This window comes from Schistocerca gregaria, chromosome 2 (assembly GCF_023897955.1).
Source record: "Schistocerca gregaria isolate iqSchGreg1 chromosome 2, iqSchGreg1.2, whole genome shotgun sequence".
Lineage (NCBI taxonomy): Eukaryota > Metazoa > Arthropoda > Insecta > Orthoptera > Acrididae > Schistocerca > Schistocerca gregaria.
This window is the reverse complement of record NC_064921.1, coordinates 1,013,029,678-1,013,054,361: the sequence shown is the minus strand read 5'-3', so window position 1 is coordinate 1,013,054,361 and position 24,684 is coordinate 1,013,029,678. Positions and strand designations below refer to the sequence as shown.

General features: G+C 43.3%; 1 protein-coding gene across 1 annotated transcript in view; it reads right to left on the bottom strand.

The window, feature by feature from the left end:
* The window catches only part of LOC126335508 (reversion-inducing cysteine-rich protein with Kazal motifs), a 310,493-nt gene that overhangs the window by 224,779 nt on the left and 61,030 nt on the right, over nt 1-24,684 (bottom strand). The gene's annotated exons all lie outside the window — the stretch shown is intronic.

Below are 24,684 nucleotides of genomic sequence, written 5' to 3'. Positions count from 1 at the left end.
GATGGCTAGCAGCAGCTGTTTTTAGCAACATAAATCTTGTGTTTGGCAATTTTATTCCCAGTTTATTAAGAGAACATCAACTACCCTTCATATGTCTTGGTTTTAATTTGTCTAAATAAGTAAACACCGTCTTTTTTATATCTTCTTCATGTGTACAGTACAGTCATACATCTGTTGCATGAAAGCGGCAGTACTCCACTTAGGCAGTATACTCAGCAAAATCTCTTCTTAGTTATACAACATGTTTCGGCTTAAAAGACCATTTTCGAGAGATTACCACAGTAAAGTGGCATACACATGAATATGGGAGTGAAATTACACGATGTGCTAGCGTAAGGGATGCTTTACAAATCACATTGTTCTTGATGGTTTGGCACGTAGTGGGTGCAAATATTTTGCCACTCAAGTTCATCGCCAATGCGTTAGTCTTTGATGACAGAATGTTCACAAAATGTCCGACAGATGCGCGTCGTTTGGTGATGATCGTGTGCTCAGTCACCACTTTCGTCATGCTTGGCCTCCCAGGTCCACAGACCTCAGTCCGTGCGATTATTGGCTTTGGAGTTACCTGAAGTCGCAAGTGTATCGTGATCGACCGACATCTCTAGGGATGCTGAAAGACAACATCCGACGCCAGTGCCTCACCATAACCCCTGACGTGCTTTACAGTGCTGTTCACAACATTATTCCTCGACTACAGCTATTGTTGAGGAATGATGGTGGACATGTTGAGCATTTCCTGTAAAGAACATCATCTTTGCTTTGTCTTACTTTGTTATGCTAATTACTGCTATCCTGATCAGATGAAACGCCATCTGTTGGACATTTTTTGAACTTTTGTATTTTTTTGGTTTTAATAAAACCCCATGTCATTCCAAGCATGTGTGTCAATTTGTACCTCTCTATCAACACTATTCCGTGATTTATTCAGTTTTCAAATTTATACTGACTTTTTGGTCACCCAGTTTATAGGTCTGTACTTTAGTGGATTACTACTACTGCCTTTCTTGAATATTTGTGTGACCTGTGCAACTTTCCAGACCTTGGGTACAGATTTGTCGTCGAGGGAGCGGTTGTACATGATTGTTAAGTATGGAGCTAATGCATCAGCACAATCTGAAAGGAACCTAACTGGTATATGGACCGGGCCAGAGGATATCTCCTTCTAAATTACTCATGTTGGCAGGTGTTGTTCATTCCCTGAAACTCCTGTTGATGTAACTGATAACGATATTTAGGACCGCATCGTCGAATGGTCAGCGATTGCAATACTCCATAGATGCAACCATTCATCATCCTGGCCGTCAGGTACAGACTGCAACTGCCAGATGCAGCTCTCAAATGGTTCAAATGGCTCTGAGCACTATGGGACTTAACTTCTGAGGTCATCAGTCCTCTATAAATTAGAACTACTTAAACCTAACTAACCTAAGGACATCACACACATCCATGCCCGAGGCAGGATTCGAACCTGCGACCGTAGCGGTCGCGCAGTTCCAGGCTGAAGCGCCTAGAACCGCTCGACCACACCGGCTGCAGCTCTCACGTCGAGCTAAAGTATCTCAATTAGTCAGTAGATGCAGCTAAATTTGCTCAATGGCATAATGATTTTCTCAGATTTCTCTCCATGGCCACTTAGCTCGGATGTTCAACTAAAACCGGTACGCGACCTACCGAAGTCCGAGTACCGGGCCGTGGCGATTGGAGCCTACTCCCGAGCGTTGATCCTTGCATAACGCCAGCACTTGGATGATACTACATTCTACGTCCTATAACCTTTACTTAATACGTGTATATGTAAAAAAAAAAAAAGTGACGTAATACGTATTTAGCATGTGCGGCTGGTCCTCCCTCGGACACGGGTGTGTGTGTTTGTCCTTAGGATAATTTAGGTTAAGTAGTGTGTAAGCTTACGGACTGATGACCTTAGCAGTTAAGTTCCATAAGATTTCACACACATTTGAACAATGTTTAGCATATTACACTAGCAAAGTAATAGGTCCATGAGGTTATGGGTGCTCGTTGTTATATGGAAGAGCTCTGGGAGAGATGTGTGTCGGCAACTGGTGTGCGAGGGACATCCGAAAGCGTTGCCAGTTCCACCACGGGGGTGATCAGGGGCGTCGCAGAGGAATTTGCAATTAAGGGCCGGCGGTACTGCGGCTGGCAGCTGAAACAGGCGTCGCGATGCCGCGCCACTACCGCGGCGCGTGGCGCTGTCTGGCGGCGGCGCCTGCAATCGCGCGAGAAGGGGTTGCGTCCCGCGGGCCGACCACTTGCTGCGGCTCGAGGACGTCATTAAGGCAGCGCTCGGGGCCGCGCTGCGCCAGGTGCTCCTGGCCTGCTCTGGCGGCCGCGTCGAGAGCCCCTTGTGGGGGGGAGGGGGGGGGGGGTGCGAGAGAGAGGTGTGCCGCGATTCCTGACGTCTCGTGCACATCAAAGCCCCTGCCTGTCGAGTGCTTCTGAGTGACGCGAGCGCGAGGGGCCACAGAATTTTCCGCTGAAGTAGGATTCGTGGCGGGGAGGTGGCTAAGATCATACCTTACGCCGCCACCAACCTCTCACGTTGTTCAGCGGGTACTTTTGTATTGTATAGGGAGCAAAAGAAGGATCTGCAACTACCCTATAAAAGTGTATCGGTGTGATGCCACTTTGTTACTTCTCTCTCTGAGCCATAAATGTCATTTCAAGGTGCCAGCAGTCTGGGTATCCCTCAAAAATGCATTACTATTGCTACGATTTGTTGTAATAAAATAACAGGAAACATCATGTTGGTAGCTAAAGAATTTTCGTAAAGTAACTTGTCTGTTATGAAAGCATTCCCTTTCAAGGCAACCAACGACACACTGAAGATCCATCAGAAGTGCCTTGTTCTTGGTATGATTGTCTGTTAATCACATATCGGTTACTGAAGCATTCAGTAGGCGGTAATACACAAAACATGGTCGAACCTTATGGAAGGTCAGCATAGTGTACTGGGCAGAGACGCCGAGCTGTGAAATTAAGAAGTGGTATTAGCTGGTTCGTGTTTCGTTAGTTCTAAATATTTTTTATTCACTTTCACGTTTTCTGAAACTTTCTTATTAATTTGATAGAAGCGTGTTCAGTAACATTAGATGTTATTGCAGTATAAGTACGCTCCCTCTCAGAATGAGTTTGTTCGATTGACTTCATCTACAAGAGAGCTTGCACCACTTACAGTAATACACTATTCAAAAGAATTAGGGAAAAACATGTATCAACGTCCGGCGTCTTAGATCTGATTTGATACAGGCTGCCCTTGTGTCTTATTACATGGTCCGAGATCTTCGCTTTCAACGTAGGCAATTAAAATCATTCGGCATTTATTGTCTGTGCTATGCATTACAGTGCTAGGTGATCCCTCAGAAGGAAGTAAGTACCGGTACCACAGTGTTTTATAGCGAGGGACACAGATGACAGTTGTCATTTGTGGACGTTGTATTCAACCAAACACATGCAGTGCAACATCTTAATGCAAAGCAAGCTGCAAGGTCGATCTGTTTGATCCAAAAAGGATCGACTTTCGGTCATGTTGTTGCAGATGCCAATGCCACTCTTTGTGTCGCCCATAGGTTGTGGACACGTCACGAGTAGACAGGTCAGTACACAAGGTCAGTTGGCGAAGGTCGCCGATGCATTAGAACGCCACTTGAGGACCGAGAGCCGGCCGGGGTGGCCAAGCGGTTATAGGCGCTACAGTATGGAACCACGCGATCGCTACTGTCGCAGGTTCGAATCCTGCCTCGGGCATGGATGTGTGTGATGTCCTTAGGTTAGTTAGGCTTAAGTCGTTCTACGTTGTAGGGGACTGATGACCTCAGATGTTAAGTACCATAGTGCTCATAGCCATAAGAACCAGTTATTTTGAGGACCGATATCTGGGCATCTCTACGTTGCGGCGTCGTATTGATATTTAGTTAGTTAGTTACATGTTCCATTGATCAATGGCACGGAAAAACTGTTATGATGTGGAAAGTGTCGCATGCACAAGAAATGCGCACAGGAAACAAGGGATTTCTTTTTACATTATAGTGTTATACCTAAATATTTCTGTTATCTATCCCATTCCTTTAAATGGCACAAAATGCATATATCATATCTCCAGATTTATTTACTACTATATTCAAGAATTCATTTATGGTATAGAAGGACTTGTCAAGTAGGTATGATTTCAATTTGTTTTTGAAACTATTACTGCTGTCTGTCAGACATTTTATTTCATCTGTAATTTATCGAAAAGTTTTATAGCAGCATATTTTACCCCTTTCTGTGCCAAAGATAGGTTAAGTAAAGGATAGTGTACGTCTTCCTTTTTTCTAGTATTGTAATCATGAATGTCGCTGTTAATTTTAAAGTGGTCCATGTTGTTGAGAAAAAGTTTCATTACTGGGTAAATGTACTGTGAAGCAGTTGTAAGAATTCCTAATATTTTAAACAGGTGCCTACAAGATGTGCGACTATGGACCCCAAACATTATTCTAACTACTTTCTTTTGAGCAGTGAATACCTTTTGCCTAAGTGTTGAGTTGCCGCAGATTATTATTCCGTATGACATCAGGGAGTGGAAGTATGCAAATAATGTTATCTTACTAATTTATATATCCTCAAAATTGGCAATTATTCTGATTGCAAAAGTTGCCGAACCTAGTCGCTTAGGAGACCCAAAATATGATTTTTCCAACTAAGATTCTCATCTATATGTACACACAAAAACTTAGTATGTTCTACCCTGGTTACTGACGTCTTTTGATGTGTTATGTTTATTGAAGGAATTATACTTTTTGAGGCAGAAAATTGGATGTACTGTGTTTTTTCAAAGTTCAGAGCAAGCTCATTCGCAGAAAACCAATTAATAACTTTTACAAAGACCTTATTTGTATCATTTTCTATCGGACTTTCTTTTACTGGATTAATAATTATGCTTGTATCATCAGCAAACAGTGTCAGTTCAGCATCTTATTTCACATAAGAAGGGAGGTCATTCACATATATCAAAAACAGGGGGGAACCGATGATCAAACCTTGTGGAACACCTAATGTAATTTCACCCGAGTTAGATGAAGTGGCAAACTCCTTTGAATCACTTGAACCATATAAAGAGACTTTTTGCTTCCTGTTCTGTAGATACGACTTCAACCACTCATACGCTTTTCCATTTATACCATAGAATTGTAATTTCTCTTACATAATGTCATGGTTCACACAATCAAATACTTTGGATAAGTCACAGAATATTCCTACTGGTGACATTTTACTATTTAAAGACTCTATTATGTGGACAGTGAAATTGTATATTGCTGTCTCAGTGGAACAGCATTTCTGAAATGCTAACTGTGATTTACTAAGTATCCCATTACTGTTGAGATGACTAACCACTCCTGAGTACATTACTTTCTTAAAGATGTTCGAAAATGCTGTAAGCAAGGATACTGACCGGTAATTATTGACATCTGTGGTTTCCCCCTTTTCGTAGAGAGGCCTGACAATGGCATATTTTAACTTGTTTGGAAAAAATACCCTGAGTCAGTGATGCATTACATATGTGACTCAAAACATCAGCTGTAATTGCTCCACACTGTTTTAATAACTTATTACAGATGTCATCCACTCCCATAGAACATTTATTTTTCAAAGATTTAATAATTTTCCTTATTTCACAAGAGGTTGTTAGATGAAACTTAATCTGACTAAAATTCTTCAAAACTGTCTCTTCCATGTACTGCCTGGCTTCTTCTTTTGAACTATTCTCACCAATTTTTTCTCTTACCCTTAAGAAGTGATTGTTAAATACATTGGTTACCTGCGTGCTGTTGGTTAAGATGGTAACATACTACCTACCCCGGTGGTTACTTTTCCTCTCTCCCTTCTAACAACATCCCATGCTGATTTGATTTTATTGCTGGAGTTGTTAATTTCTTTTATAACATACATATTTCTTGATTTCCTTACAACTTTTCTCAGTATGTTACAATAATTATTATAGTGTAAAACTACTTCTGGATCTTTACTAGTTCTTCCTGTGTCATACATTTTTATTTTACTTTCTGAAGACACTTTAATACCTGTAGTAATCCAAGGTTTCTTTGATAAGTTTGTGGTGTTACATTTAGTAACCTCTACAGCACTGCAAGACGATCTCAGAAGGGCCACTGGACCATTGTGCACAATCAAATAGTAATGAACAGGTTACGAGAATGGACTCTACAACACAGACATCCTGCACGAGTACCCCGTTTGAAACAGCATCTTGCAGCTTGCATTCAGTTCTATCGTTCCCATGTCAATTGTCAACTTGAACACTGACGAAATGTGTTACTCACAGACAATTCCAGATATTCTCTGATGCAAGGCGATGCCACTGTTTGTGTGCGAAGAGCTGTGGTGAGTAGTACGTGCCAAATGTGATTCACGAAATCTACAGATTCGGCGTAGGTTCTGTGATGTTGTGGGCAGGCTCGTCGTTGTCCATGGTTCAGGCATTACATTCAAAAGATCCTGTTGAACGCTGTGGTTGTTACTGCATACGGTGGTGGCCCTGAATTCTTCCTCGTGCATAATAATTCCAGGGCCTACGGGGGCGGACGTTACCATGGATATCTTGGGAAGCTTGAATATTAAAGTCATTCAGTGACCATCGGTGAGCCCCAACCCAAACACCAGCACACATATGTGGGGCATGCCCGGCAGTCGTGTCCGTGGTCGTCTGCTCCATCACAGACTCTCACCGACGAATAGGAGCGGATACCTCAGGATGATATCCGCAGACGTACACGAAACATGCCACTAGGTGTCGCAATCGTGTACGCTCAAACACCGCGTAAATGTTATTGGAGCTCTCAGAGTCAAATGAAAAGAACTTAGAATGACAGGGTGAATGATTGTTTTCATTTTGTTTTCGACACTTGTCAGACACCAACGAAGATGCAACGATGTTTTGTTGTGTACTTAATATGTGAAAGATAGTGTTATAATTTGGTAGCACAGCCAGTCCTCCTTTTTTGCTCAATGGTGTATGGCAGACGCACAAAGTCATGTACCCCTAATTTTTCTGAGCAGTGTACCTAGCACATTTTTTTTCCGAGTGTAAGGATTGTGCTACTGGATAGAAACACTGATGTACGAGGATCGGTCAAAAAGTAATGCCTCCCATTTTTTTTCTACTTACAAAAATTAAGTTAAGTGAAAAATTTGAATTTGGCGCCATTCCTCAAACCTTCTTCTGCAATCCACTGCAGTAGTAACTTTCTGTGTCAACAGGTGGCAGCACAGCAGAAGTTTGTAAGATGGCCGACATCGATGTTCGTTTGAGACAGCGTTGTGTGATTGAATTCTTCAATGCAGAAGGTGAAACGCCCATACGCATTCATGAAAGACTGAAGAAGGTGTATGGTGTTGTGACAGTGGATGTCAGCACTGTTAGACGATGGGTTCGTCGTTGTAAGGAAGCTGAAGGGCAAACACCGTTGACTGACGAAAAGCGGAGCGGCAGGCCGGTGAGTGCAGTGACTCCACACAACATTCAGCAAGTTGATGACATCATTCGTGGTGACCGTCGGGTGACTGCAGATGAAGTGTGTCGCATTATTTCTCTTAGTAAAGGCAGTGTGATCACGATTATTAAACAATTGGGGTACTCAAAAGTTTGTGCACGGTGGGTTCCAAGAATGTTAACCGATCAGAATAAAGAGGCAAGGAAAACAATAGCCTCCCAACACTTGCAGCGCTTCCGTTTGGAGGGAGATGAGTTCCTGAAAAAAATTGTGACCGGGGACGAAACATGGGTGCATTTTTTTGAACCCGAATCAAAGAGGCAGTCAATGGAGTGGCGTCACACAAGCTCGCCGAGGAAGAAAAAATTCAAAACTGTGCGATCGGCAGGGAAAGTTATGGCAACAGTTTTCTGGGATACAGAGGGCGTGATTCTGGTTGATTTTTTGGAGCAGGGATGTACAATAAATTCTGTTCAATACGTCACAACCCTCAAAAAACTTAAAGCACGTCTTCAGCGAGTTCGCCCAACAAAATCAATGACAGATGTTCTTCTTTTGCATGACAATGCAAGACCACACACCAGTCGTCACACCTCTGACGAGATTGTCAAAATTGGATGGGAAGTTTTGCCTCATCCCCCATACAGCCCTGACCTGGCACCATCAGACTTCCATCTGTTCGGGCCACTAAAAGAAGCTCATCGTGGGATTCATTTTGAAGATGAGGAGGCAGTCAAAACATCCGTGCATCAATGGCTTAGGAAGCAGAGCTGTGATTTTTACCGTGCTGGGATACATACCCTTGTTCAAAGATGGACCAAAACTGTAGAGATGGGCGGATATTACATTGAAAAATGACAAAATGATCCTCAGTGTTGTGGTTTTCAACCTATGTAATTGCATTTAAATTTCCTGACAATTAAACGTAGAAAAAAAATAGGAGGCATTACTTTTTGACTGACCCTCGTAGTAGGAATGGCTCAAATGGTTCAAATGGATCTGAGCACTATGGGGCTTATCATCTGAGGTCATCAGTCCCCTAGAACTTAGAACTACTTAAACCTAACTAACCTAAGGACAGAACACACATCCATGCCCGAAGCAGGATTCGAAACTCCGACCGTAGCGGTAGCGCGGTTCCAGACTGAAGCGGAGTTGGTTGTAAGCGGTCTGCCGGTTCAGCATGGAGGATATGTGTTGGCTGCCTGCCTGTGTGCTCTCCTGATTTTGCTCACAGTGCCTTGCGGCCGCCTAGCTTGGGTTGCTGCCTGGTGTGTCCTACACGAGCCATACCGGACGTCCAGCAGAAGCCAGCAGAAGTTAACCAGTTTTGTGTTTCTTTAAAGAAAAGGGGCAAATGTATAAGACCTTTAGTAACCAATTTTGGTGGCCTCTTAAGCGTGGCCTTCGAGTTTACACTGCCTTTGGGGAGAGCTAATACTTTAAAATTTAATTAGGTGGGGTTCCCTGTCCTTTATAATCTTTTGGGGTTTTATTTGAATTTTCTCTTTGGTGTTCCTTCCTTGTGCTTGGTTAAATGTTTACTTGTGTAGTGGGAAGTGACTCCTGGTTAAAACTCGGAGAAGGTGTTTGATGTTACTGCCGCTTCCGGCATTTGTCTTTTCATTTAAGTGTTGTCATCCCTTCGAGCGACCTGGTGTCACTCCTCGATAATTAATGCTGGTTTATGTGTACTTAATTTTGAATTGGCCATTTGAATTAATATTTTGGAGCGCAAGTAGCACTAAGGCAACTTCATTGTATACCACCTTGTGCCCCGGTCTAGTACCTTAATTTTCAGTGCCACGAGTTAGCTCCACTACCAGTTTTACTGATGTGCTCTCTTCAAAACCTTGTCCTGTGTAAGTTTGCCCCATGCGTGTCTGGGAACACAGAGATGAGCTTTAGTGTGACTTTAGTGCTAGTCGGTTAATGGAATCTTCATTTTGGCTTGGCTTCCACTGAAGAGTTTGAGTGGAGAGTAGTATGTTTGATTTGTTATTCATTTAATTACTGTAAGTTTTTTTATTTAATGGGAAGCAAGACGTTGAAAGACTGTTGCGGGGTGTTGCTAATTCGTTCCAAATGGCCCACTACTTATTCAATGGAAGGCTGTTGACTAGTTGGTTACTGTGAGTACAAATTCACGCTATTTATTTGTTACCGAAATTGTTGAAGTGTCTGTGTCGTGCTTCAATCACTAGCTACGAGTTTGAGCTAAATTGATATAAACCTTACATTGCCTCCTTAAAATATGTTGCCAGCAGAAACCCTTAAGACAACTAAGTTTTGTCACTGCTTAAGTTAACCTTTACTGGAAGCAATATTTCATGTAGTTAAATTTTGTCTTAAAATGTGTATTTCTCTGATGTAATAAACGAGTGATAAAAGAAAAAAGCAAAGGGGCCTGGTCCTTCCCATTGTGTCCGGTCTGTAACACGTGTCAATGACGTTTCTCTGAAAGTGTTGCACCCTCACTTAACTTTTTGTGAAACGATGCTGTTTTGAAAACAAAGAAACAGTCCTGCTACAACACACTCAGACCGAAAGAGGCGCGTATTCCGCGGTGTCGGCGCCACACGCTGAAGGGTGTCGGTCATTAGCAGGCAGCTGAGCGCAACCGCCTTTATCTCGAGGGGCCGGAAGCGAACGGACGCGCTTATCGCGGAGTCGCCTCGAGGCCGCGAGTACTCTGCCCCCGCGCCTCTGTGTTGTTCTCGCCTGTTCTCTCGTGTCTCCTCAAAGGCAGCCTCGCCTCACTATCTCGGCGGAACTTCTGTCGTTCGTAACACTTCACTTGTGAAACGACGCTCAGGCGCAGGTTTTCGACTCCTACAAGACGGCAAAAGCTACAGCAATGATAGTTTTATACGGCATACTGCGAGGAACTAGGGAGGCGTAGAATAAGCAATGAAACACACTTCTTGGCGAGCAATTTCGTTTGAAATAATGTGGAATTTTTTATGGAACATCGTGAAAGATTCCCGGTTTCGCCCCTATAGTTTCACGAAGTTCCGACATGTGGCGGCGGTTTTCATAGCCATCAAAATGTCTTCTGTTACGAAGGTGAGTTCCAAGCAGAGAGCTGTCATTGGGTTTCTTTCGGTTAAAAATCAGAGAATAGCAGATTTATGGCAGTGAACAAAAGCACGGAGAGTCGTTGGGCGAGGCGTCTGTCATCATCGGGACAAGGTCGCGCAAACTTGTCTTATCTCCCGCTTGCCACCAACCGCACACAGCTATCACTCTGGCAGTCTTGGAACGTGCGGACACTCTCATTCGAGACGATCGTCGGATCACAGTCAAACATCTCGCTGCACAACTGGACGTCTCTGTTGGTAGTGCTGACACACTCATCCACCGGTTGGCGTACTCAAAGGCGTGTGCCTGGTGGATTCCTTGCCGCCTAACAGAAGACATTAAAGAGGAACGAAGGGGCATCTGTGCGGAATTGCTTGCGCATTACAAAGTTGCTGGCGTCAATTTTTTGTCGAATGTCGTCAGAGGCCATGAAACAAAACGGCAATCCATACAGAAGCGACACAGCACTTCTCTTCTGAAGAAAATGGTCAAAGACGCAACCCTCAACCGGTAAAACCTAGGCGACGACCATCTGGAATTCTGAAGGTATTATCCTGTTCGATGCCATAATTGTGCAACTCTCAAGTGTATCGTGCTACCCTCATAAAATTGACGAAAGAACTTCAGCGTGTTCGTCGGAACCTAAACGCAAATCGAACTTCTCCATCTCCATGACAACGCAAGGACCTACACAAGTCTGTGCACCGGAGAGTAACTCCCATATTTCACTGGACTGTTCTTCCTCGTCCACCCTTCAGCCCTGATCTCGCACCTGAAGACTTTCTTGTGTTTTCGACAATGAAGGATGCAGTCCGTAGAAACCAGTAAGTGGATGATGCGGAGGTTATTGACCCAGCGAGGTGTTGGCTCCGACGTTGACCATTCGAGTGGTATCATGAGCGCATCCTTGCCAGTAATGGGGCGAGTCCGTCGCCTTTAACGGAGATTATGTTGAAAACCAGGGTTTTGTAGCTAAAAGAGTGGGGATTAATATGGTGTATTGGAATCCTGAAAAAAAACCAACTGTCTTTCAGAAAAGAAATGTGTTACAATACTTAATGAACCCTCTCGTAAGTTTCGATGAGAATAATTATGCTATTCTCTCAACAGTGGGCTATACAGATGTCAAAACTACGAGAGATTTCGGTTCCGCAGTGCTTTTGCCTCAGTGGACGCGTTCAATGAGGCACGTCATTTGGGTGGCGCTAGCCGCGGTCTACCTTTCCGAGGAAGAAACTTCCAATGTAAGAATATGTGTATCTACAGAGAAAAATATACCACACTGATCGTCACATTTTGTTGCGAACAAGTAGCAGTGTTGATAACGATCCACCTGTAATATATCGTTTACTTCTGTCGCCCATTTGGAGCCATTAGAGCGGAGTAGACTGTGTCCTCGTATCGTTCCGTTCTCTTCCTTTGTCACCAGCAACAAATGTGCAAGAGAGGTTGCCTAAAAAAAAACCACGACAGCTATACCAGTTTGGCGATCTGTTTAAGGGCGTCCGAGTAGATTACACCCTGCACGTCGTTTCTCACGACGACATACCGTCAAATGTGAAGATTGCAGCTAGATGTACCCCAAAGAATTATCTGGTAGGTAATGTCGGAAGCACTCCGAGCCTCTTCGAAGATGATCCTGCAGTGTACAGGGAAACACAATCGCCAGTAACTTGTGGTGAAATACAAGAGGACCTGCAACGCATCGACACTTGGTGCAAAAACTTGCATTTGACTTTCAAAACGAATAAATGTAACCTAGATGGCATACTTAGGCGGAAAGAAGGATCGTCTAGCCATTATGTGATTGTCGACATCCTCTGCGACCTATGTTCACGATGGCATCAACCGCTTTTTTGTGCCACAGGATGCTCCAGTTTTTTGACATGTACTTAAGCACGAAGCTCTCCGCAAGAAAGTGACCCTACAGTTGCAAATGCAGTTGCAGTGAGTGTAAAATAAGTAGTCAATGGCAAAAATATTATGTTTGAATAAATATTAAACAATTGTAAGAACATTACAAAATAATTAGGTTGATAAATGTTTGTATAACAGAAAAGTAATTCCATTAATCTTCTTCCACTTTTAACTAATGATATCACATTTCATTTTAGTTTCAGATTTATAAAGAAGGAGCTAAAATGCGCACGTTTGTAGAGTTTAATGCACGATTCCTTTTCTGTTATTGCTTAAAATTCCATGAAGCGCTACCTCAGTTTCCGCGTCGTGTGGCAAACAACTCGACGAGGAAACAGGAAACCACTAGCTTGATATTCTTTTCTTTCACTGTATTTCTTGCCAGACATAACAAGTTGCGTCGTGCATATATTTTCTTATGGTAAACTCGTGCATTATGGGCTGATTATTAAATAGCCTACCTGAGAGAAAGGATATTTTGATATTTACTTTATTGATTATTAAAAGTGGTCAAATAAAAACCGTTGTGCATTCTGTAGTAGTTCTTTATAACAGTTGTCGGCGGGGCTCTATAACGTCAATACTGTAATTGAGATGTAATTCAGATGTACTTGGCGTAGTCACCTTACGTGTATGGAATTTGTCGTCGTTTACCGATCTTCAGTGTGGTGTTTTATGCCTGTAGCTACATAGTGATATGAAACCATTTGGAATTCTGATTTTATCACAGATAAAATACTCGAAGCTATCTACAACAGCAACTAGTCTGTAGTTTTAATAGACAAAGGATATGAAAAAGTGCAATAGCTTAGACTGGAGTGAAATAGCGTTATAGCCGATCTCTCTCCGTTCTGATCCTACACGGGTCAATGAGGTCGGACCGACCGCCATCTCATCGTATGCCAATGGCGCCATCCGATGCGGTGTGGAGGGGCCAGTAGACAGCACACCGCTCTCCCGGGCGTTGTCGAATTTCTTGACCTTGGAACGGCTACTAATCTGTCGAGTAGTTCCTCAATGGGCCTTTCGAGGCTGAGTGCACCCCTTTCCAGTCCTCCTTCTAAGGAAAAATCCTTGGCTGTACTGGGTTCACCGCAGATCAGTCAACCACGCTGACCACTCGACCAAGGAAGACGAATGCAGTAAACGAAACTAAAGGGAAATTTATAAAAGGTGTTACAGCTCATGGAGACGAATTAAAAGCTTTTAAGGTTTGCCTAGAAATTTGTAATTCTGTCAGATATGACAAATGGTTTGGGAGATCAATTGAACAGAACGGATATTGTCGTCAGAAGAGAATTTAGGTTGAATATCAACAAGAGTAAAATAAGACAAGGGACTTTGATCGAAATAAATATGTGCAATGTAGAGAGAAATCGACACTCTAAAAGTAGTACATGAGTTCTGCTATTTGGGCAAAAAAAGCTGAAGATGACTATAAGGCAGGTAGACCAAAGCACGAGAAAAGTATTTGAGAAGGGAAATTTGTTATAATTGAACATAAAATTAGGTGTTAAAAATTCTTTTCTCATCTGTATTTGTATGGAGACGTGAAACATGGACGATAAACAATGTAGCAAATGAAGAAGTTCGTCAAGTGTCATGCCGAAGAAAAATGTCAGAGAATAGATGAGTAAATCGAGTAACTTATGAACAAGTATTACACTGAGTTTGGTAGAATAAACGTTGAGAGTTACATCAAATCAGAGTTCGGATTCAAAACTACAAAAACAACAATAGTGACGTGGATTTCTCAAAGCCTAAAGCTCTCTACCAATATGAGAATTTTTCACCTTACCCGACTGATGTGATTCAGCAAACTAATAACACTATCCAACACTGAAAATGGGACTGATGCTCATTTTTCAGTGTTTATTTTACTGAGTAGTAACAGTAGCATTAGTCGTATTTATTCACCCATGTATAAGTTTTGCACGGATGGTATACATGTCATGAAATCACATATTAACAATAAAATAAGTAATTCATGTATAGAAACGGACAGAATACGTAGTGTGGTTTGGCCTTACAGCAGGAACCATTCTGGAAATTGGCTGAAGTAATTACGGTAAACTGTATAAATCCAAAATAAGGATGACTGATTAGGGATAACAGCCACCGTCCTCCTGAATACAAGGCTTGTCTGCTTAAAACAGTCAACATCTTAGCGTTTATCCCTACAGTAGAACTCTGTTATGTTTATACATTTCTACTGTGAAGTTATTTCATAAAGTAAAAAAAAAAAAAAAAATCTGGGCTCTCAACGCTAAGCACCACATATATCACAATTACTGTCAGGAGACATCTGGACTATGACTGATATTTAGCTTCCATTTTGTGTACTGCAGTTCCCCGTTTGTTAGTCTGAAAAACTGAATCAACGTTGAAACTTGCTGGCCAATTAAAACTGTGTGCCGGACCGAGACTCGAACTCGGGACCTTTGCCTATCGCTGAATCAACGTTCCTCCAAAAATGTCACTTGCAAATAAGAATTTGCGAAACATGGTACTGAGAATGCAGCTCGTAGAAGCCGTGGTGATCGGAGTACCCCTACAAGGTTACCATGGATTTACACCGCCGAATTACATCGATGTTGTCGCCAGTGGTCGGCGGAAGGTGCACGTGCCCGTCGACCTGGGACCGGACCGCAGCGACGCACGGATGCACGCCAAGACCGTGGGATCCTACGCAGTGCCGTAGGGGACCGCTCTGCCACTTCCCAGCAAACCTCCTGGGGTATCGGCGAGGACCATTCGCAACCGTCTCCATGAAGCTGGGCTACGGTCCCGCACACCGTTAGGCCGTCTTCCGCTCACGCCCCAACATCGTGCAGCCCGCCTCCACTGGTGTCGCGACAGGCGTGAATGGAGGGACGAATGGAGACGTGTCGTCTTCAGCGATGAGAGTCGCTTCTTCCTTGGTGCCAATGATGGTCGTATGCGTGTTTGGCGCCGTGCAGGTGAGCGCCACAATCAGGACTGCATACGACCGAGGCACACAGGGCCAACACCCGGCATCATGGTGTGGGGAGCGATCTCCTACACTGGCCGTACACCTCTGGTGATCGTCGAGGGGACACTGAATAGTGCACAGTAAATCCAAACCGTCATCGAAACCATCGTTCTACCTTTCCTAGACCGGCAAGGGAACTTGCTGTTCCAATAGGACAATGCACATCCGCATGTATCCCGTGCCACCCAACGTGCTCTAGAAGGTGTAAGTCAACTACCCTGGCCAGCAACATCTCCGGATCTGTCCCCCATTGAGCATGTTTGGGACTGGATGAAGCGTCGTCTCACGCGGTCTGCACGTCCAGCACGAACGCTGGTCCAACTGAGGCGCCAGGTGGAAATGGCATGGCAAGCCGTTCCATAGGACTACATCCAGCATCTCTACGATCGTCTCCATGGGAGAATAGCAGCCTGCATTGCTGCGAAAGGTGAATATACACTGTACTAGTGCCGACATTGTGCATGCTCTGTTGCCTGTGTCTATGTGCCTGTGGTTCTGTTAGTGTGATCATGTGATGTATCTGACCCCAGGAATGTGTCAATAAAGTTTCCCCTTCCTGGGACAATGAATTCACGGTGTTCTTATTTCATTTTTCAGGAGTGTATAAAAACGATATAAATGTATGTCTTAATTTTTAACCTACCCTTTAAGCCAAGTTGTAGGGTAAGTATTGGTCCTGCATTTCTAGGACGCGAACTGTTCTTCGCCAAGCTTCTATCAGTCCTTCCATTCTTCTATAAATAATTTGTCATTATTTTACAACAATGACTTTGGGGTAAATACATACAAAATTTGGGCATGATGGATAATTCCACATATAGTCTAGTGCAAGCAGAGGTGTCATAACTTACAATGGGAAATTACTTTTTACAAAATACTGTCCTCAGATTCAGGTTTTTGGAAGCATAATTTCGTATAATGAAAACAATAAAAATACAGGATTTAATACAGACGACAGGTGCTACTGTGTGTCCCCTTAGCAGTATCTTTGCTCGCCAGTTCCGTACAGTACCTATCGGCCCAAGTCGGTAGTCTTTATTACGTCATGTTTTCAACTGCTGTCACCTTCAACGTACAAACAGCTGCACAGTAGCTGCTCGATGGAGCGGAAGTTTTGGTCTTACACTCGCATCTCAAGGCTTTGGAAAAACTCACCAGGAACTTTCTGGAAATTTAAATTTACTTTCGGTTCCCTTATTCAATGGGTACCGTTACCGGTTTCGAATCGTTGTGATATATCCTCAGACGGGTTACACGCTTTCTTTGTGGCGTGTGTTGTGTTTTTTTTACAGATTAACTGTCGTAAAATATGAATAATACATAAATATAAACACGCCACACACAGATGGTTGCGTTACAGATTTTCGTTGCATGTGACTTACGTGAAACGTCGGTTTGGAGTGTTTTTTTCATAACATTTGTCCAACAGATGTAAATGCATTCCCTCTGCATTCATAATGTTGCACATGTAAATTGTTCTCACTGAACACTTTAGATTTGTCACTGAGAAGATTTCTACCACGCCCCACAAGTTTTAATACATAAAAAGAGCTTCCAAACATATGAGAATCACAGATGCTATAATATATCGTAACATTTGACGATGATGTCCAACGTTTGGAAAGGATCATATATTCATTTACGCAACTGTAATGCCTTTTAAGCTAGTAAAGAGACATTATATATAGGTAAAATAGTATACTATTTAATTACATTTAGCATCATGAGAATTATAGTAACATACAAATTTGCTACTTGATCTGCAAATAGGTGTACTAATATTATTTGCTTTGGAGGCTGGAAAGTAATATTTGAAAATTTTTCGGGAAAGGGGTGTTAGCTAACTCTGTTTGTTCGTTAAGGATATAGTCCGGGGTGTTGTTTTTGTGTGTGTATTTCTAATTTTTCTAATTCTGCTAGATGCAAAATTTTTAAGTTGTCCACAATGTTTCCTACTGAATGGTTTTCTTCAGCAATATGGGCTGCAAATGCTGATTTATTCAAGTTACAAAGTCTTAAAACATCAATATGCTCTTTGTATCTAATTTGAAAACTTCTGCCTGTCTGTCCAATGTAGAAATTTGGGCATGTAACACATTTGCGTATGTATATTCCTGTTACGGTAGGGACTCTTGGAGGTATTTACATCATGGATTACTTTTTGTTGTAATTTATTATTTTCGGAAAAAGTTATGTGATATTTTTCTTCTGTTTAAATAAGTTTGCTATTTAGTATGAAAGTGGGCCTATGTGTGGGAGAGTAGCATATTTAGGTTTGGCTTCAGTGGCACATTGATTTGGCTTGAAGCGACTGCTGTGAAGTGGATCTGTGGTTTTTGTCTGCATTTTGTTGTGGAGTTTTTCTATTATTGTGGGTTTATATCCATTATTATGAGCAACTGTTTTAATTATATTGATTTCATTTTGTTGGTCTGTGTCACTCAAAAAAAAAAAAAAAAGAAAAAAAAACACATGTCATAAAGAAAGCGTGTAACCCGTCTGAGGATGAATCACAACTATTCGAAACCGTTAACGGTACCCTTTGAATAAAGGAACTGAAAGTAAATTTGTGGCTGGTTGCTGTCCTAACACCATCAACATTTGTCTTCAAACAACAGCTACGGTCTCCATCATGTCATCATAACACAAAATTGCATTAAATTTTCTAATTGAAATATTTTATTAACTAGCACGTTTTTCTACTCACGTAGTACCTTGTCGAACGCCCCTACCCGTCTCATCGCGTTGGTCACCCATTGTCATGTTCACAGGTGCCGGGGCTGCGGCAAATACTTGTTACGTTGTGATTTGATACATGGGTACTATTTTAAATCTCCGTTGCCGGCTTGTTTCTGTAAGTCAAAAAAATTCCCTGGGTATTAAGTTCTACGTTCCAGTGCAGTTTCATTGTGGAACTTTGGTATGAGATTCGGCTCTCCGGGGGGAAGCGGACACCTGCAGGAGGGCGTCGCTGTGGCGCGACCCCTCCCGCCGTGCCTCGCCAGCAGTCAGCAGACTGTGGCCCATAAATCAGGGGTGACGGCTGCGCACCCCTGCTGCAGGCAGCCGTGTTTTGACAGGTGGCGCACCCCCCCTTCCCCCCAATGGCTGGCGTTCCTGCCGTGGAGGAGACCCGAGGGCTGCACTCGCTGTGACCCCCTGTGCCACAAGAGCTCTAAATGTGTGCGGCGCGCTCGGAGCCATCACGGCGGTGCTTTCCGCGGCACAGTCTCCTCACCGAATGTGTCTAAACTAAGGTTTTATCTCTTAGTTCCGTTCTAAGCCTTATATGTCAACTCTAAAAGTCGGGCCGGGCGGACAGATATAAAGAAAGCCATCCCACGTCGCTGATTCAGGGATCACTTTTGGAGAGTGTCACAGTTTGCATGTGATTCATTGTCATTTTGGAAATGTTTCATCTCTGACATCACCGCTGGGGAGAGGAGAATTAAAATAATATCCACCCTGCCCCTCCCCCCCCCCCCCCCTCTCCACATCCACGAAGAATATTGTTGCTCATAATAAAAATGCAGTAAATGAAGCAGGCAAAAAGGAATACAAACGTCTCAAAAATGAGATCGACAGGATGTGCAAAATGGCTACGCAGGGATGGCTAGAGGACAAATGTAAGGATGTAGAGGTTTATCTCACTACGGGTAAGATAGATACTACCTACAGGAAAATTAAAGAGACCTTTGGAGAAAAGAGAACCAGTTGTATGAATATCAAGAGCTCAGATGGAAACCCAGTTCTAAGCAAAGAAGGGAAAGCAGAAAGGTGGAAGGAGTATATAGAGGGTCTATACAAGGGCGATGTACTTGAGGACAATATTATGGAAACGGAAGAGGATGTAGATGAAGATGAAATAGGAGATGATACTGCTTGGAGGGTTTGACAGAGCACTGAAAGACCTCAGTCGAAACAAGGCCCCGGGAGTAGACAACATTCCATTTGAACTACTGACAGCGTTGGGAGAGCCAGTCCTGACAAAACTTTACCATCTGGTGAGCAAGACGTATGAGTCAGGCGAAATACCCTCAGACTTCAAGAAGAATATAATAATTCCAATCCCAAAGAGAGCATGTGCTAAAAGATGTGAAAATTACCGAACAATCAGTTTAATAAGTCACCGATGCAAAATACTAACGCGAATTCTTTACAGACGAATGGAAAAACTGATGGAAGCCGACCTCGGGGAAGATCAGTTTGGATTCCGTACAAATGTTGGAACACGTGAGGCAATACTGACCCTACAACTTATCTTAGAAACTAGATTAAGGAAGGAAAACCTACGTTTCTAGCATTTGTAGATTTAGAGAAGGCTTTTGACAATGTTGAGTGGAATACTCTCTTTCAAATTCTGAAGGAGGCAGGGGTAAAATACAGGGAGCGAAAAGCTATTTACAATTTGTACAGAAACCAGATGGCAGTCATAAGAGTCGAGGGACATGAAAGGGAAGCAGTGGTTGGAAAGGGAGTGAGACAGGGTTGTAGTCTCTCCCCGATGTTATTCAATCTGTATATTGAGCAAGCAGTGAAGGAAACAAAAGAAAAATTCGGAGTAGGTATTAAAATCCATGGAGAAGAAATAAAAACTTCGAGGTTCGCCGATGACATTGTAATTCTGTCAGAGACAGCAAAGGACTTGGAAGAGCAGTTGAACGGAGGATATAAGATGAACATCAACAAAAGCAAAACGAGGATAATGGAATGTAGTAGAATTAAGTCGGATGATGCTGAGGGAATTAGATTAGGAAATGAGAAGATTAAAGTAGTAAAGGAGTTTTGCTATTTGGGGAGCAAAATAACTGATGATGGTCGAAGTAGAGAGGATATAAAATGTAGACTGGCAATGGCAAGGAAAGCGTTTCTGAAGAAGAGAAATTTGTTAACATCGAGTATAGATTTAAGTGTCAGGAAATCATTTCTGAAAGTATTTGTATGGAGTGTAGCCACGTATCGAAGTGAAACATGGACGATAAATAGTTTGGACAAGAAGAGAATAGAAGCTTTCGAAATGTGGTGCTACAGAAGAATGCTGAAGATTAGATGGGTAGATCACATAACTAATGAGGAGGTATTGAATAGTATTGGGGAGAAGAGAAGTTTGTGGCACAACTTGACCAGAAGATGGAATCTGTTGGTAGGACATGTTCTGAGGCATCAAGGGATCACCAATTTAGTATTGGAGTGCAACGTGGAGGGTAAAAATCGTAGAGTGAGACCGATCGATAACTACACTAAGCAGATTCAGAAGGATGTAGGTTGCAGTAGGTACTGGGAGATGAAGAAGCTTGCACAGGATAGAGTAGCATGGAGAGCTGCATCAAACCAGTCTCAGGGCAACAACAACAACAAACTGAGATGCTGTGCCGGCCGGAGTGGCCGAGCGGTTCTAGGCGCTACAGCGTGTACCGCGCGACAGCAACGGTCACAGGTTAGAATCCTGCCTCGGGCATGGATGTGTGTGATGTTCTTTGGTTAGTTAGGTGTAAGTAGTTCTAAGTTCTAGGGGGCTGATGACCTCAGAAGTTAAGTCCCATAGTGCTCAGAGCCATTTGAACCATGTGAACCTGAGATGCTGTGCTATTTGGATGGCTTTGGGCAGCCGAGCCAACAATAAGATCCTGACAGTGCGTTGTGGCGCGTAGGCAGCCTTGACGACTCTGCTACTAAATAATTCCAGCCTGTAAGAACCTTTTCAAATGCCACGAAATTATGTGACATTCAAATCCCAGCTCACATTACGAAGGTTGTGACCAGCCTCTATTATGCCAATGATCCTAATGTGTATGCTGTGTCTCACTGCGGACGAGTAGCATTCTGTGCGTGACACGCACGCACCATGCATTCCGAACAACTGTATAAAAGTCTTCTCCTCATATCAGACGTTCTGGACACACTACACAATCACTCACTAAGCCCCGTCAGGTATCTATGTGTTGCATCACAGTTTAATTCCACAATCTCATCGTAACGCCGTTTCTTTTTCGTTCGTCTCAGATACCCTTAACTGAGATATTTTCTCTTTCAGTAACTGCGAGCTTTAAGGTTTTATGATCTTTAGACGATAAGTGTATCGGATTAGCTATCTGGAATATGAGTCCCACTGCAGGAAATTCTGAATAGTTAAAAATAGAAAGCTGCCTCACACAAGGAAATTCCGTAGTCTCCTACAGCCTCCAATCGAGTAATCGAGTACATTGTTCACAGTTTCTCTCTCTCCCTCCCCCCCCCCCCCCCCTCTGTCTCTCACTCTCTCTCTCTCTCTCTCTCTCTCTCTCTCTCTCTCTCTCTCTCTTACACACACACACACACACACACACACACACACACATACACTGCTGACATCGTTTTCCAAAATTCTGGAGAAGGGCCGGCCGGGATGGCCGAGCGGTTCTAGGCGCTACAATCTGGAACCGCGCGACCGGTACGGTCGCAGGTTCCAATCCTGCCTCGGACATGGATGTGTGTGATGTCCTTAAGGTAGTTAGGTTTAAGTAGTTTCTGTTCTAGGGGTCTGATGACCTCAGAAGTTAAGTCCCTTAGTGCTCAGAGCCATTTGAACCATTTTTGAGAAGGTGATGTATTCTAGAAGAGTACCTCACCTGAGCAACAATAATATCACCAGCAAATCCTAGTTTGGGTTTCAGAAGAGTTTTTCTACTGAGAATGACATTTACATGATCACTCACCAATTTTTACAAGCTTTAAATAATAAAATACGACTTGCTATCTTCTGTGACCTATCTAAGACATTTGACTGTGTTAATCACAATATTCTGTTAGAAAAATAGACGTTTTATCGGAATTATGCTGCCACCAAGCAGATGATAATGTCACATCTAACCCGAACAATGCAAGAAGTTGTACTTAGTAATTCAGGCTTCGTAGTCCGGGGTCATTATACTGACAAGGGAGAAATCGCGTATGGAGTTCGGGCAAAGTTCAGTCTTAGGTCCATTGTTGTTTCTCATGCGTGTAAACGATCTTCTGTCTAATATACGACAAGCAGAATTAGCTCTTTTTGTAGATGACACTAGTATCGTATTCAATCCAAGGCTACAAACAGAAATGGAAAAAATAATAAGCAATGCTCTTGATGGGTTTACTGCGAATGGTCTCGCCCTCAATTTTAAAAAGAAACGACATATTCAGTTGTGCGCATCTAAGGGCACTACACCAATGATGATTGTAATACATGGTGAGGAAATAATAAACAGTGTGACAACTTTAAAATTCATGTGTTCATAAGGATGAGAATTAAAACTGGACAAAGCGCACTTTAGAGGTTCTAGAACAACTTATTTCTTCCACTTCTGCACTTAGAAATCTTGCAAATCTTGGGGAGAGACAAATCGGTAAGCTGATATACTTTGCATATGTTCTTTCAATAATGTCGTATGGACCTATGTTATGAGGTAATTGATCTTCAAGAAAGGAAGTCTTCATTTGTCAAAACGTGCTGTAAGAGTAATATGTAGTGCACCCCGGCGATCATCTTGTAGACATGTGTTTAAAGAGTTGGACATTCTAACTACTGCTTCACAGTATGTTGATTCCTTCATCAAGTTAGCTGCATTTCAGAAGGAACAATGATGTATATAATTACATTATCAGAGGGAAGAAGGACATTGATTACTCTACATTAAGGTTGTTTTTAGCACAGAAACGGGTGCACCATGCTCCAACAACAATTTTTGATAACTTACTGAGTAATATAAAATGTCTCACAAACAGAAAAGTAAAATTGGGAAACTAACTAAGAAAGTTTATCCTTGACAGCTTCTTTTGTTCTGCAGTTGAATTTCTATTACTGTAATATGTAAAATGTGGAGGTTAGGAATTACTAACTCACTTTTTTTTAAACAAAGAAAAATCTTTACAAATGTTTAGGCTGTAGAAATATTTAAAAATTAAGCTGTATGTAAAGTGATTCGTTCCTGACCATTAATGCTGATAGTGCAAGTGATCCACTGAATATGAAACTAACTAACTACCTAACTGTAACAAAAAACTATTACATAAACACATTTAAGTTTTTTGTCTACGATAATGCACAATATTGTCCCAGAAGTAAAATACACTCCTGGAAATGGGAAAAAGAACACATTGACACCGGTGTGTCAGACCCACCATACTTGCTCCGGACACTGCGAGAGGGCTGTACAAGCAATGATCACACGCACGGCACAGCGGACACACCAGGAACTGCGGTGATGGCCGTCGAATGGCACTAGCTGCGCAGCATTTGTGCACCGCCGCCGTCAGTGTCAGCCAGTTTTTCGTGACATACGGAGCTCCATCACAGTCCTTAACACTGGTAGCATGCCGCGACAGCGTGGACGAGAACCGTATGTGCAGTTGACGGACTTTGAGCGAGGGCGTATAGTGGGCATGCGGGAGGCCGGGTGGACGTACCGCCGAATTGCTCAACACGTGGGGCGTGAGGTCTCCACAGTACATCGATATTGTCGCCAGTGGTCGGCGGAAGGTGCACGTGCCCGTCGACCTGGGACCGGACCGCAGCGACGCACGGATGCACGCCAAGACCGTAGGATCCTACGCAGTGCCGTAGGAGACCGCACCGCCACTTCCCAGCAAATTAGGGACACTGTTGCTGCTGGGGTATCGGCGAGGACCATTCGCAACCGTCTCCATGAAGCTGGGCTACGGTCCCGCACACCGTTAGGCCGTCTTCCGCTCACGCCCCAACATCTTGCAGCTCGCCTCCAGTGGTGTCGCGACAGGCGTGAATGGAGGGACGAATGGAGACGTGTCGTCTTCAGCGATGAGAGTAGCTTCTGCCTTGGTGCCAATGATGGTCGTATGCTTGTTTGGCGCCGTGCAGGTGAGCGCCACAATCAGGACTGCATACGACCGAGGCACACAGGGCCAACACCCGGCATCATGGTGTGGGGAGCGATCTCCTACACTGGCCGTACACCTCTGGTGATCGTCGAGGGGACACTGAATAGTGCACGGTACATCCAAACCGTCATCGAACCCATCGTTCTACCATTCCTAGACCGGCAAGGGAACTTGCTGTTCCAACAGGACAATGCACGTCCGCATGTATCCCGTGCCACCCAACGTGCTCTAGAAGGTGTAAGTCAACTACCCTGGCCAGCAAGATCTCCGGATCTGTCCCCCATTGAGCAT